Source organism: Heterocephalus glaber, unplaced genomic scaffold (genome assembly GCF_053883595.1).
Source record: "Heterocephalus glaber isolate CG9 unplaced genomic scaffold, H.glaber_assembly_v1.0 deba00001593, whole genome shotgun sequence".
NCBI classification, from domain to species: domain Eukaryota; kingdom Metazoa; phylum Chordata; class Mammalia; order Rodentia; family Bathyergidae; genus Heterocephalus; species Heterocephalus glaber.
Genome location: NW_028258368.1, coordinates 2,081,589 through 2,098,374, shown reverse-complemented (window position 1 = coordinate 2,098,374; position 16,786 = coordinate 2,081,589). Strand labels below are relative to the sequence as shown.

Here is a 16,786-nt window from a genome sequence, read left to right as displayed (position 1 = left end):
ACCCAGATTACTTCCTTGTAAGGATAATCCTCTCTGATAGAGCAGAGCAATAACCAACAATAAATGCACAATCCTATTAAAATAAAAACAAAATAATGAGATAAAATAGATCCAATTCAAGCCATTTCCCCTACCCCCAAAATGCAGGGAGAAACAGCCTTGCTTTTAACAAAATACTAGCAGGAATTATAAAATTATAGCCAGTCTTTCAACTAACAGTCTGCCTAAGAAAGTTGTATTGCATGCAACTTTAACACCAACCCAAGAACTTTCTCTTACAGTCCCTGTTCAAGTATATTCAGCCATAGAATGGAGGCTTCATAAATTTCAGCCATAGAATGGAGGCTTCATAAATTCTGATTCTCTACACCTTACTTCCAATCCTTTGAGAAACATGCACACACACACACACACACACACACACACACACACACACAAACTTGTTTAGTCCTGAAGGTTGACAGCAGTTTCTCCAGTCTCCTGACTAAAAGGGAACTTTAACAAAGAAATCCTTTGTTTCCATATTTAAAAGCCACAACTCCTATAAAGAAAACTCTGCCTCAATTTTCATTGTATTGTATGCAGGAAAAAATGCAACCAAGTATTAGGAATCATAACATTTTCATACTTCTCTCCAAATTATTGATAACTTTTTAGGAACAAAATTCCCCTTCTGTTAAGAGCCTATAAATAACAAATACCTGTTTGTCTAAGCTTAATACACCAAGAAGGAAATATGATCATTTTATGTGATTCTGTGTTTAAAAGCTTTTGATTGATCTTGAAAAACTTTGAAGAGATTCTCCTCCTTGGCAAATCAAACTAGAGACTCAAGCATTTTGTCCAGGTTCCGCTTGGATTCCCACACCTTCTGTGCTAAGTAAATGCTCTCTCTATTCCCAGCTCCTGCAGATTTCTAAATCACTAGCGTGACCATGTTTGCCCCAGAAAGCTGAGACATTCTCTGAACCCAAGAGAAGTTTTCACTTAACCAACAGGGGCTCCAGAGAGCAACGGAGCCTATGCAAGGGGCTCTCTTGTAAGAGAAGCACGTCACAAGGTCAGCCAGAGCTGCAGCAAAACAGATGCACCGTGAGACCATAATGTTAAGTGAAATAAATCAGATGCACAAGCTTCAGTATCACATGGTTTCTCTCATATGAGAAGCCCAAATTATAAAGGGTAAAATAAAATATAGACAATAGGAAATAGGGAGAGAGATCTGTCTCAAATGGGAAGGGGATCAAGAGATGGAGGGAAGGAGAACAGAAAAATGAATTAAGTAGTTTCGTCGCCTGCTGCGCAAGTGCAAGGACCCAAGTTTGATCCCCGGTACCCCAAAAAAAAAAAAAGAATTAAGATATGTACATGAAAAAAAATGTGATCCAGAGGTTCTCAAAATGCATTTCAAGATTTTGATGCTTATTTGACCTTGAAGCAGTTCTGGTGGGGACCATAGAGGGGACTAGATTAAAGAGAATTTTAAAAATTGATCTAATGGACAACCCATCATTTGTTACCCCCAGTTAACTTCTGCCTTAAGAAATACAGGAGCCTAGGCCCACAAAACTAGAATAGTGTCATTTCTTGATGCTCTTCAGAGTATTACAGAAGGCAAAGTTGTGAATTGGATGCTCAGTTAAGCCAATTTATTCAATTTGTTTTTCAGTTACATATAGCTTCCTCAGCCTTAATATCTTACACTTGCAAGATCTTGCCAGAAAATAATTTTAGGCTGGACACAATCGGAAAATCACAAAAACTCTTTAGACATCAGGTTTCCTATCTGTAAAGTGGCAAGACCATAGTAAATAGAGTCAAAGATCTCTCCTAAAGGTTCTCCAGACACACCTGAGTATAAAGCTAAGAATGACCATGAATGACCCAAGTTGGGAGACACCAAGGATCAAAAGATACACTTTAAGTCAAACTTACCTAGGTGATGAATCTGTAGAGAATTTATTGACCAAGATCAAACAACAGAAAGGTCCAGAGGGAGAAAGTCTCATGTAAGAAACAATAAGCTAGAATTCAAGCCTCAACTTGGCCATTCTCTAGTAGTGTGGCCTTGGACAGGCCACTTAACCTTCCTAAGGGTCTGTTTCCTCTATGGGTGTATTACTATCTGCTCTGCTGTAGACTGCACAACGTATCAATATTAAAAAAATAAACAAAAGTATTGAGCAGATTGTAAAGCAACCAGAGTTTAGAAGTTCTATATATGAACAGGCATTTAGGATTTAAAATGTCTTCTCCAAGAATAGAGTAAAAACAAAAAAGAAAAGTATAGAAAAAGACTTTAGGGAAAACAAGTTCTTACTTGCCAACTGAATGCCAACATATGAAATCTCTCTAGCCGCTCCAAGATGAAGGAAGCAGCATTTCCATGCAACATCATTTCCATGCATAATAATAAGATTTAAAAGCCTGAATCTCTGTCACACTGGTTTGAAGCCCCAGGCCATGCAGTGACATTTGAGTAAGAAAAGAATTTATGACTCTCCTTTACACAGAAGACAGAGAAAGCAAGGGGAGCCGCTCTACAGCAGGATTAGTCCAACATGCCTGGCTAATCACAGAACAGAAGTATAGCCCCCTGGGGATAGGGGCAGAGAACAGACTTGACCAGAGCCAAGATTCCCTGGGGGTCACTGATTGGGGTTAAAAGATGGTAAGAATGGCCAGGCTGGCTAGGAAAAGAAGTATTAAGCAACAAAGCTGCCTTGACCCAAAACCAATACAATATCAGTATATGATTGCATAAGCCAATGTTAACCCCTAAATAAGAGAGGAAGAAATCCTGATGTTTTTAAAAAGTTAAATTTAACCAAGTTCTTTTGGTTTGATCAACCATCAATGATTTCTCCAAAGATTATCAGGCAACCAGCCAGAGAATATTCTGTGAGAATCTTTCAAGCACTTTTCAGTTATAATACATTCAAGATTATGAGAGGGAAAACTGACCAGCAAGAGGACATCAAATGGGCATGAAGAGTTAGATCAAATAATGCTGTGGAATAAAGTTGACAATAATTGAAAATAGAGATCTTCACCTCTAGGGACAGCAGCACAGGAAGCCAACAACCAAATCAGATACCATGTCATAGCTCAAAGGCTCAAGGGGAAATTTAAGAGAGATGGATCAAGTCAGAAGAGGCAGAAAGCCTAGGCTCTGGAAGTCTACAGAAAGGATAATTTGGGGTTGGAGGATATGATCAATACTCAAATGCATGCTGAATTTAGGAGGTAAAGTAGTGAGAAAGTGCTAGATTTGACCAAAATGGAGCCTTTGAGAGCAGTCTGAATAGAGTGCAAAGATTTCAAAGCAGGCAGATACTAGTTATGGTAGTGCACATCTGTGATCATAGCTACTTGGGAGGCCAGGGCAGGCGGATTGCAAATGTTAACACATCCTGGGCAACTAAGTGAGACTTTAACTCAAAATTTTAAAATCCAGTGTGCTGGGGCTGTACTAGAGGATTTGCCCAGTGGTAGAACACTTGCCTAGCATATGCTGAGTTCAATTCCCAGAACCACAAATAGCAAAACAACAGGCAGTCGTTTCCTAGCCTAAGTCTGCTCAGGTGCTTTTAAGGGGGTGAGTTCTCCAAGCTTTCTCCATTTTCTTGTCCTATCTGATACATGACTTTTGACTTTTGCATTGTGTCCATCAGAAGGTTCAATGCATAAGGGAAGATAAAACCAACTGTTAAATTGATTAAAATGATTAGGGTTGGAATGATAAAACACCAAATTTGAAATGTTTCTTTATAGGTGTCAATGCATTATTCATTCCTGCTTGATCTGAATTTTGTTATCATCACTCTGAGTTATATGAAGCCTTAATCATTTATAGTATATGTATACCTTGATCTAAAAAGAAAAGTGTGCTATGTAATCCAATAACTGCTGCCTAGACTCTAGCTACTACCCAATTGGACTGGTAGTATTTTCTCAAAACTACTTCACCATTTGTTGAGTTTTATGTCATGTGCTTCCATGCAAGAGGAAAACAGGTGAAATAAGAAAGGGAGATTCCCTCTCCTCTTGAATTGGTGGGAAGATTGTGTTAAAGTATTGAACATGACACTTTGTCCATAAGATCCAAGAAAATGTTATTTCATCAGGCTAAATACAAATGTACAAAACCTTGGCCCTACCATCAAACTTCCTCTAAAATGCTCATTTCCCCTGGAAAACATTTCCTCCCCAAGTCTTCTCAGGTTCCATCATTTCTCCATGTTGATCAGAGAAGTATCAATGCCCTTCATCCATCCACCAGTCTCTTTCTCCCTGCTATACCCACAAAAATCTCTAAAATCTCTCCTATTGGCATAGGAGGCATTGGAGTTTATACCCTGATTTTGTGCTTTTCTTCTCCCTGTGTCCAGTAAATTATCATCGTAACAGGTATTTGCATCCCATTTTGTATTTGCAAAGCACTTACATATGCATTACTTCATTGTCACCTTAAAGACGTTTTGAGGCACCTGAAGATATGTTGCTACCCACATCACAGGGGTAGAAACCAAAACTTGAAGAAATGACAACCTCAGATTCACCTGACTAGCAACTGGAAGGTTCACACGATTAGCAAAGATCTTCCCTGTTGTGATCCAGGCTTCTCCGGAGCATTATTTTAAGGCTGTCTGGTAAAACAGCAGCACAAGGCCCTTCCCCTTAAACTGCGGGGGGGGGGGGGGGGGGGCACAGAGAACTTATTTTCCTTCTGATGCTTACCCAGAGAAGTTATCAACAATATTTTGCTTCATTGAGGTGAATCTCTCAGGTGACATAAGAGAATTTCTATATTTAAGATATTACCTTTTAGGACTATTAACAGTTAGGTAATACAAAAGTTCTTATGCGTGAGGATGCTGGCAGGCTTAAAAACATGTGGGGATCAGGACCTTGCTAGTTTCTATGGGCTCCAGCCACCAAAACAATGTTGTAAATAAATGCTAGTCATTTGAGGATGATCCTCTTTCAGTAATATAGTTGCTGCCAGCTGCTATAACAGCCCCCAAAGCTTACCTATTCACAATCACACTGGGGCCTTCCCTCTGCAACTTTTTGTTCTTCCATTAACCTTGCCTTTCTTTTGATTTACATACTGTTCATCATGCATTGGTTGAAAAATGGTCAAAGTTGTCAGTTCTTGGAAATATTTGCTACTTTTGAATATCTGAACTGTACTATGGTCAACCATCATGAATAAAGAGGTGGTGTCATAAATCTACTTATTATCCATTCAAAATGTTTGTCCACTACACCCCTATATGGTAAATTATTATACGTAAAGTATATAATGTGCCATCAATAGGGTTTTAATATGTCAAAGTATACTTTTATCTTAGTTTGATAAACACATAACATTTTTAAAAGGAAAAAGCATTGAAGAGTTCATGCCAAAATGTTAACTATGATTATTTCAAGGTTGTAAGATCATGGGAAATACTCATCTTCTCATTACTTCTCTGCATCATTGGCAATAAAGCACATTATGTGTATATCAAAAAATTCTTTTTAAAAACTTAAGCTATAAATAGCAAAAGAGTTAATAACATAAGTTTACTATGAGATTAAATTCAAAGTTCTTGCCTAAAATTATTCTTTTTTCCCTCCTTTTATTTAACTTAATATATAGTAATCTTTTTTTAAAGACCCCTTTCTGGTCTTGTAATGAACAGAAAGGATAAATGGAGACTATTCAAGCACATCCTCTCAAAACCTTGCCTTCCTTTCTTTTAATCTCCTTTTTCTTCTTTTCAATCTGAATTCTTGGAAGCAAATACCCCATAGCTCACAGCTCCAAAGCTCCCCAGCTTTGATCTGGAAATGTCTTTAGGAATGAGATTTTTCTCAATGCTGAGGCAAATCTTGCCAAGCACTCTAAAATTATTATCCACCCAAAGGAGCTTTCTTGGGCTTCTCAGCTCCAGGAATGGGGAAAACATGGATCAGCACCAAGCAAACTTATCTAAAATATAAGAAATCACCTGGTATCTTTGTATTATTTATATTATGTTAGTTATATTATTTTACATTATATTATTTCTGTTAAGGCTGCTATACACTACTGGACTCTGAGGTCAAAAAGCATAAGCTTAAATTGTAACTCAAGAGACAAAATATTGGGGTTGGAATCCTCACTATATACTTCTATGTGACCTTGACCTGGGTTCTCAAACTCTGTACCTGTTTCCTCATCAGAAAAAAGGGAGCAAGTCAATAATAACAGCACTTCTCAGCATTATTTGATTAAGAAATTAGATACTAAATGCAAAGACTCTAATCCCTTCCCTGGAGAGAGTTAAATGGACAGAACATGTTACCTCTTAGTAGTAATCATAGCGTGTCAGCCACACAGCCACTGGGGACATGGAAATCTATGCAGCCTGTTAGCAGAGCTACACTTAGAAACAAGAGCTTGCGTGAACTTTATTTCTTGCTCTGTATTGCTCTAGGGCTCACCTCGGTGATTCTCGCTACCCAGAAAGCTCCAGGAGTTACCTAGAATATCTCACTCCCCAGGGGCATCCATGCACTTCAGAAGGACCCCCTTCCACAATGGCCAGAATGACTGGCTCATGAGGAAGCAGATGGTGATGTCCAATGCCTGAAGTCAAACCAACACCAATCAGAGGATCTCCCACTAACTTGCTGCCAGTACAGAGCCCACAGAAGGATTTCAAACAAAGTGAAAATGACTACCCCACCTCCAGGACTCTGCAACTACCAGGAACATCAACTTGAAAACAAAGTCACTTTCAAGGAATCAGGAGCAACTGAGCCATACTTGCTCAGTCATTTACTCTGTCCCTTTACTCTGCATTGGTGACTTCTTGGTGTCTCTCTCTGTGCTGCCATTCTTAAAACAACTGATTTGTACATAACTTTGGAATGTTTGTGAGTGTTCACAAAATAAAGCTAAATGGTACTCGAGTGCTAGCACAAACCTTGCTGAACAACCCCTATTTCAAGTTCCCATCACCTACGCAAAAGCTGCTGTGGTTGATTAATCACACGAAAATCAAGTTGCAAAAAATCTTAGTGGCTGTGTTCCAGGCCAAAATCCAGCTCTAGCTGGAAAATCTTGACCATATTTACTAGGTGAGTTCAAGTTCAGATCCTTCTCCTGGACAGAATGGTTGTAACTGAATCTAACCAGGAAGATGCAATGGTAAGTCACATGATTAACAGGAAACTTCAGAGGTGATCTTGTCCATTCCATTGCAGTGAAATACCTGATACACTGCTACATTGGCTGGAAAATATTAGGTACTCAGTGAATATTTCATAACTGTTAAATATTCATAAGTGGTCTCTCATGATATTATATGATTAACATAAACACTCACTAATGAGAACAACTCTATTTTGTCAATATGCAAAGAGAAGCTGGGATTTATGACCTAACAAAGTACCAGGTGTTTAACATCACTAGCTTCAGGATTTTAATGAGTGGAAAGAATAAAGCTGTTATAAATAACTTGTACTTTAAGTTAATGAATACAATGTTCCTGTTACAACCATTAATCTATTAGTGTAGCAGAATCTTCCAACATGTTTCAGGAATTGATGAGACTATATATATTCTCAGTAGTTCATAATCCTATTGCAAACTTCCCCAATATCATCCTGAAGCCTGAGCTATCCAAATAATCATAAACAAGTAACCTAAAATGTTTGGCTTTCAGGTCGATAGACATTTGCTTAACTTTTCAAAGAATTTAAGGTTTCCTCTTTAAACCATGACCTTGTATATTAGTCAAGTGTCTTTAGTTGACCCACGACATCTTACAGAGAAGTACAGTACATTCTATAGAAGTGAATAATATTGAGTTGAGGCTCTTGCATAGTGTAGGGTTAAGTCCTTTCTGAGAAGTTTGTCTTTTCCTATTGCACACCGAGGTTTGGTACCTATATGTACATTTGCATATAAGTGGTTCAATGTCTTATTCCTCTCTGACATTAGAGATTGATGCATAAAACTCCTAAAAAGGAGTTTCCTTTATAACAGGGGGAGGAAAAAAGTTCTAAGTATGAAAGAATCTATTTAGTCATAAATTTCTGTTAAATATTTCGAAAAAGACTATCCAAAATTAAAAAGTCTGAAGAAACTTAAATATGCACCAATTAAGAGGAAGAACAAAAAGATAATTTTAGTTTTTCACAGATTAAATGAATTAGCTTTCTGCAATGATGTCTTCCTGTTATAACAATGTTGTTCTGCTAGTGATAATTATGGTAATAGCATTAAGGTAATTTAAACTCTCCTGAATAGGAGATTTAAGAGATTTTTATGTTGTGGAGAAACCCAAGAATATTTTTGAAATCCTGGCTACTTATGCTGTCATTAAAACACTATGAAGGTACCAAACCAAGATTTATGAATTGAAATGATAAAATATTACAGGCTAACCCACTGAGAATTCCAACATTTATTAAGAAGTTCTTGTCTGTCATATGCTTGGATCAGAGCCTTAGATTTTATATTTAGATCAATGAGTCAACACACTGAATTGTTTTCCAATTCAGAAAATGTGAACTTTTTTTCAATGTATAATAGAAACTGATGTTCCATCAGTGGAAATTAGCGCATTGGCACAATAATTCAGGATTTTAGCTAGACTCCATTTCTGAAAGGATGCCCTTTTATAGATATCACAGTAGCCTGATTTTCATTTTGTAAATGTGCTTCATTGTTTAGTGTCTTCATGCATTCCCATTCAAGGATAAAGTGACTCTACTGTTTGAGGCTCAGTGTCGCAGGTTAAAGTCAGAGAAATGAGTCATATTGGAATGGATCCCTAGAAACGCTTGCCAGCAATGTAGATGGGCTTATGACTAGCTAAAATGACTTTTATTCTCAACCCCCAAATTAGTTTCCTAGTGCTGTCATAACAAAAGACTGCAAATGAAGTGGCTAAAAGCAAGAGAATTTTGTTCTTTCACAGTTCTGAAATCTGTACTGACAAGGCCACAGTCTCTCTGAATCCTGGCAGGGGTGTGAGTCAGTTTTCTTTCCTGTCCTCTTTCCAGCTTCTGATGGTAGCTGGCAATCTCTGGAACACCTTGCCTTGCAGCTGTATCATTCTAATCTGTCTTCATCATCATATGGCACTCTTCTATGTGTCTCCTTCCTTAAGTCTTTGTCTTTGCATAAAGATACGTTATGTTTAATTAGGGCTCATACCACAGTAGTATGACTTCATCTTACTTTAATTAATTACATCCACAACAACTGTTTCCAAAATAGGACACATTTTGAGGTACTGGAGGATAAGAGTTCATATTTATTTATTTGAATTATGTAGATACACACACACACACACACATACACACACACACATATATTTCAGTACTGGAGACTGAACTCACCTCTTCACACTGAGCTACATGCCCAGCTTCCTCTTTCCTCTCTGTCTCCATTCTCTCTCTCTCTCTCTCTCTCTCTCTCTCTCTCTCTCTCTCTCTCTCTCTCTCTCTCTCTCTCTCTCTTCCTGTCTCTCTCCCTCTCCCTCTGTTTAAATTTTGAGACAGGATCTTACTAAGTTGCCCAGGCTAGGCTCAAACTTGCCATCCTCCTGCCTCAGGCTCTCAGAGTACAACCATGCCTGACTCAAAATAATTTTTTGAAGGGAAGGCACAATTCAGCCCGTAACATCCCAAACTGCCTTTAATCTAATCTTTTTATACCATTAAAGGTCTTGTGTGCCAATTGAGTCTCTATATGGGGGGAAAGTGGAATATAAACAAAGAAGGGCTCCACTGGTTTACAATATTTTTTACTTTCTTTGAAGCATTTTCAGTCTCATTTGGCGTGCACAAAAAAACATTGGTTAGTTATTTTGAATCTCAGCTTTTATGAAGGAGAACTCATGTGCAGAGAAATTCAATGACTTGTGTGATAGCACACAACTATTACACACATCAGAACACTTACCTCTCCTAACCTCTAGGTCTATGTTTCCACTAAAAAAACAAACAAAAAAAACCAGTCTTCATATAAAGCCCTATTAACATGAGTTCACTGATACTCAAATTAGAAATTGATGTTTCAACTTATATGACAGGGTGCTATGTAAATGGACAGCACGAAGGATCAAAGGGTGATGGAACTGTTACAAATCTTGATTGGTTGTGGACTCCCTGAGGAGGGTTTAGAGAGCCCTTCCTGACCCCTTCTATCCTGCTGGGTGAGAAGCACTGCCTACAGGATGCAAGTGGGCAGTGAAGTGGTAGCTATGTTGACAACCAATATGTTGAGTTACATCAGGGCACAGGTAGTTCCCTAGAAAAATAAAAATTCCTTTCCACCACCCCCTCAGTAAGGAAATGGAAAGGAATTTCATTTAAGGCAAAATCAAAAATGTAAATCCACTCATTCTTACCCTTGGTCTCTTAACTCTTGGCTGCAAATTATTTAGGTAATAAAATCTTTAGCATAAATAAAATCGATGTAGTATTGTGTAGAATGGCCCAGAGACACTGAGAATCTGCCCCCACTTCGTGGGGTGCTTTGAAATAAGGTATTTCCCTTCTCTAAGCTTCAGTTTCATGAAAATGACAAGAGTACTATTTCCCAAGACTGTTTTGAGAAGTGGCTGAAATTGTAAATTTAAATGTACCTGAACATAAATGTTCTGCCTGGAACATAACAAATGTTCAATGATATCATTGATTTTTAAATTTTGTACTCTAGACCTGAAATATTCAGAATATGCTATGGACTATCAGTTATAAATTCTATTGCACTGCTATGTCTATTTCAACTCATATTGCATGCCGTGCTATTGTTTGATTGATTAGTTAATTCATTTCTAAACTTAACTGGTTTTCACTGAAGATATGGTCATTTTTTTCAGTGATTCATTAACATTCTAGTAATTTGGGGGTGAGTTTAGCTGTTTAACTTTTTGCCTTTCAATTCCTTCTGTTTTATTACCTGTGCCCATTTGGGAAGCTTGTCTTTGCTAAAATTTGATCAATCTTTCACCTCTTTCTCTGTCAGATATCTCTCACTTAATCATTTCTAAGACAAAGACAGGCAATTCCTTTTCATACTACAAGCCAAAATGTTTTATTTAGCTTACATCTCTGATAAGGGACTCTATAGTGACGTGCTGACAATGTGAGATGGCAGGGCCAAGATCTTAACAACAGAAATCACTTCTTGACTCCACAAAAATGCGTTTCTGACTTCTCTTCATTTATAGAAAAATGTTAGTGACATATCAACACTTCCTTTAAAAATGAATCACAGAGCCAGGTGTGCTAGCACGTGCCTGCAACTGTAGCACGCTGGAGATTAAGGTAGAAGGATCATGATGAGGCCAGCCTAGGTTATGTAGCAAGACCCTGTCTCAAAAACCAAAAAATTCCCTTATGTTGAGAGATCTAGATTTAACTTAGAACTATTAATTATTGAACTGACTATTGAACTTGCTAAAAAGTCATCCAGTGTTATTATTAAGGGAAGATACCCCATTTTTATATTATTCTAGAAATTAATCAGACCAGATAACTCCAGATGGGACCCTCTGTGTTTGTTCTCATTTCAGGGCTGATAAGATTCTGTGTCATGGGGGATCCTCTACAAAGACTAAATACGATGAACTGTAAGTATCATTTCTTAGATTGCAATGAACCACAAACTTTAGCCCAATATCACTAAAAACTACTTTTGTTTTAGGTCTAGTAAAGGACTAAAAAAAGTTATATTTTTGTTCATTTATTTTCATTCAATACTTATTTTGTTTTCAGATTATTAAGATGGACCATGTATGTACAACTGATAAAAAAATTTTAATATAAAAGTATAAATATAGAAATGACCATAAGCTATAAACCTGCTCTATATATTTTAGCATATGTCTCCTCAATCTTGTTTCTCTGATATTTTTTCATAGTGGAAAGTTATGTCCCTGCTTTTGTGGCAGTATTACATCATGATAATATTTCCATTAAACATAATTTTATTGATGGTATTCCTATATATAGGTATACCACCAGATGCTCAGTCATGTTAGTAACTAAGCTTGTAACATTTATTTTTAATAAATGCTTATCCTGGTCCACTCCTGCTACTACAACAAATTACCATAGTCTGGATTGTTTATAAACAACAGAACACTCCCTTCAACTCTCTTTACAGGGGTACTAATCTCATTCTTGAAGGTGAGTTCCTCCCAATTTCTCATCTCTTCCCAAAGGCCCCAATTCTTGATGCCACTTGAAGCAAATGCATACCAGAATATGGTAGGAACTTGGCAATCATATTTTATTCAGCACAACTACCCAAAAAAGGTCAATATATCAAACTCACCACTTCTGTTATATGTTTAAGAGTCATAGAACTATTAATTGGTAGATACAGATTTTAAACAGATGTATTGGCTCAAAACTGTGTGCATGCACATGTATGTGTATGTGTGTGTGTATTACAATACCCTCCCCATCATCACCTCTACCACTACCACTTCCAATACCACCTCCACAATCACCAACATCAGCAACTCTATCAGTCACCATCTCTACTAGCTTTTCCTTTATTGCCCCTACCACATCTACTGTCACCTCCACCATCTGCATCTTCACCTCCATCATCTCCACCTTCACCCTCACTATCTACACCATCACCTCCACCATCATCTTTACCTCAAACTTCATACTGCTACACCTTTCACTTTGCTGACCTAGGCCTTTTAATCATCTCTTTTCTTTATATCCTCTCTTCACTCCACACCTTCATAGTTTCTCCTGCTTCACTTCAAATTCCTCCAATATTTACTTTAAGTGCCTGGGTGATGGAAATAAACCAGTGGCTACTGTACCACACTCATTTTATGAACAATCCAAATCATTCCTTCATTCAACAATTATTTGCTGAAGATATATAATGTGGAAAGCACTGTTCTGAGCATTGAAGTACAGTAATCTCCCCATGTGCAGGATTTTCTTCAACACCGAAAAGCTTATTTTTATGTTTTTCTTCACAAACACATTAAACATTTGTCACCCTAAACCTACTTGCACGTTGTTAACCTGTATTTTGGTTAACAGTTGTTACTGCCTAGCCTTCAAGCCAGATGGAAAGCAGAAGTGAGCTGTTCAAGAAGGACACACAAGTCAAAAGGAAAGTCTCAGGCAATAGTCATGAAGTAATTTCTTATCTCTTATTGCCACAGAAAACAACTTCCTATTTCCATACTCTGGTGATATGCATTTGCCTGGTGCAATTTGCCTGAAATGTTCAAGCACAATCTTTTTGGAGAAAAGATACTTGATATACAAAGAAAAGCAATCAAAAGGTAAAGAATGAGTACATCGACGAATGCACAGACTTTAAGTCCTTTTCCTCCTCACTTGTGTGACAGGAGCAGAAAGAAAGCTATGTTCTTTCTGTTTCTATATTTCATGTAAAATAAATAATTGTATAAAAACCAGACTGTAAATACAACTATATAATTCCTAGGACAGCATTAGGAACTCATAGGTTCCTAAAGTCTAATAAAATTCACTAGTATAGTCAAAGATGCTTTGACTTTTACACTTAAATTCTTCTACATATGCCAAAACTCTGACTCTCTGACTCTGACTCTTAAAGTTAAATTCTTCTACATATACCAAAAGCCAAGAGCCTTAGGTGTCAACAACATCTAGCCCTCATTTTCATACCAGAAATATTTTGTCTAGACTGTAACCTTTACCTGAGAGCAGAATCCCCCACCAGCTGTCTACAAGCTAAGAAGGATTATCCCCAAAGAACACAATTTCTCCCAAAAGAAAAAAAGTAGTGGCCACAGAGTGTTGCCCCTAAGTGAACTCTTCAGGACCAAAACAAATGCTGAATTGAGCTTTTCTAAACCAAACTGTGGTCAGCAGTCCAACCAACTATCAATTCAACAACACTCATTTAAGAAAAAGAGAAAAGCAGAGAGCTTATACAACTTTCCACAAAGCTCTAACAGGATCACAGTGCCTTTAGCACAAGGTTTCACAACATCAAGCTTATGAAGAGCTGAACAAATATCATATCTCAAGAGCCACATTTCAGACATCACTATTCTGAAGAGAGTGCTAGGGTATAAATTTTTGTACCATTTTCATATGTCAAGCAATTACTTCTTATGTATCAGACAAAGAGTGACTTTACTTACATGCAATATACAAAGAGTAAATCCAAGAGCTGTCTCTTTATTCTTGAATTCAGAAAACTCATAGTATTCTGAGGTAAAGGTTGAGGATTCTGCTCTGAGCGGTCACATAGAACTATCATTAAAAGCTGACCAGAACATAAAGCTCTTACAAAAGAAGAGGAAGTGTCATCATTACTTCCTCATTTCTATTTTCTTCCTTCTTATTCTTATTGAAACCCTCTTTGATCCTAGTATCCAAGACACAATATATCAAAGTAAGTATGCCCCATCATCTGACTTCTTTATTACCAAATACTACTTAGTTTATTCATTTCCAAGATGTATGTATAAACAGTTGGCATTGTTTTCCTGTTTTGGAGGCAAAGATGCTTATTTATAGACATGGAGGGTGAGAGCATTTGCAGATGTTCTCAGCATATTGGTTTTGGATTCCACATTTTAACCATCAACCTTTATTAGAGTCAATCTTTTCTTAAATCTCCCTCTTTTTTCCTGTCCTCATTATTCATAAAGCTCTACTACAGAGTACAGATAAACTTGTAAAAAACAATTTAGGATAAAAATTATCTTAGCCCACTATTCTTTGGCAGCATATGTAACAGATTCTTTAATATTAAACCTTTTCTTTCACAAAAGGGAAATGACTGGCTGAAAGTTAGATGTAATTGAACTTATCACAAACAAATCCTCCCATCTCTCTCTTTAAACACCAAAATCTTGTTTCTCTATACATTCTTAGAAAAAGAATACATTCTTAGTATATTTATATTCTTCTCTCAAAGTAAAGGAAATAAGTTATTAGAAATGCTCTTATGCAATGGAGTCTTTCAAATGTGGTAATTATAATATCATGTGTATTAGCTACCATTTTAGTCTATTTTCTGCACTATAACAAAATACCCAAGGCTTGGAACTAAAAGACAAGATGTTTATTTAGCACACAATTTGAAGCTAATGAGTGCCATCTGTTTGGCTCTGGTGAGGGCAGATGGCATCACAATTTCAGGAAAGGGTATAGAAGATAGATGGATGAGACAGGCATCACAAAAGTGAGCTGAGATAGTTGAACTCCATTCTATAATAGCTCATTCTCTTGGGAATTAATCCAATCCCACAAGACCTACATTAAACCCTTCAAAAAGGTGGTACCATCATGATCTAATTTCCTTCCATGGTGCACTACTTCTTAAAGATTCATCACTTCTCAATATTAGGGAACAAGCCTTTAGCACATGACCGTTTGTGGAACACTCTCAAACCATATCCCAACCATAGCACTTATCTTTCATTACCTAACAGATCACTCCCAAATTTAGCAGCTTAACCAGCAATCATCTATTGTCTCATGGTTTGTGTGGATTCAGAATTCAGGAGTCTAGGCCCAGTAGTGTGAGTTCTCCTGCTAAAGATCTTCAACAAGGCTGTGATCAAGATGCCAGCTGGAACTATAGGCATCTCAAGGCTCAATAAGGGAAGAAATTTTCTCTGTGCTTGTGCTCACTCATGTGGTTTTAGTAAGGTTTCCATTTCCCAAGAGCAACTGGGCTGAGGACTTCAATTTGATGATACATATGCCCTGAAGCCATCCTCGGTTCCTGATTACATGGACTTCTCCTTAGAGCAGTTCACAACATGGCAGCTAACTTCAACAGAGTGAAGAAGTGAAAGAGTGAAGAATAATGAGAGTGAGAGAGAATGAAAGCAAAACAAAAGTCACATTTACAGTCTAATATTCTGACACTTTTGCTATTTTATCTTTGTTAGAAATGAGTCGCTTCATCCAGACTCTACTCCAGAGGAAGGGATTTGAAACTAAAAATTTCAGCAGGGAGTGACCAAAGAGATCAATCTTAGAAGGCCACCCAACAGATAAGTAGAACTTTTAACCAAACTCAGGTTGCACTTGCGAGGCAAATATTAACAAGTGGGAAGGCTCACCCAGAGGTAAAATCATAAATATACTCACACTACAGGAAAAAAATCTGAGATTTTCATCTAAGGTTATATTAGGTTATAGCCCACCCTAATTATTATGAAAATTATACTGTAAATCTAGGTTTTCAGATCACAGCCCTGAAAAACCAAACAACTTTCATCATTCCATTCCCCAAGAAACAAAGCATACAAGCAAGATCTGGAACTGTAAAATAGCCTGGAATTTGGAAAGTGGCCGATATAATTTCAATTAAAAAACTTCTCCCCTAATCATAACAAACATGAGAGGCTCTCAAAGGATTAAATATTTCTCATTAAGTTTACAGAGTAACCTTAAGCAGTCATCACATTAGGACCAGAATGCCCCAACACATGACCTCCATTCTCCCAACAGTGAATGTACCCCTTCTCACAAATGCCCAGAAAAGGTTCCATTGCCTATAGTTCCTACTGGTCCTTCATGGTACAAAGTATATCACCTCTTTCATCTTCCTTTGTAAGCATCAATTGCTTAGACCAGAACTAATAAAAGGCCTGTTTTCTGGCCTACAGACAATGGAGACAAAGAGAAAAGATTTATTCGGGTACAGAAGTAAATAATTCAGTTGAATGTCAACTGAATTCCTAATTTGAGATGTATTTGTTATAGCTGATATTCCATACAAAAATTGTTGTTTTTTGACTGC

At 37.3% G+C, this 16,786-nt stretch overlaps 1 protein-coding gene across 1 annotated transcript in view; it reads right to left on the bottom strand.

Annotated features, from left to right (window-relative positions):
- Ipcef1 (interaction protein for cytohesin exchange factors 1) overlaps positions 1-14,223 on the bottom strand; it is a 158,122-nt gene extending 143,899 nt beyond the window's left edge. The window contains exon 1 of the mRNA XM_087193433.1: positions 14,166-14,223. The gene's annotated coding sequence lies outside the window, so the exon portion shown is untranslated. The remainder of the gene's footprint in view (positions 1-14,165) is intronic.
- Between the last annotated feature and the right edge of the window lie 2,563 nt (positions 14,224-16,786).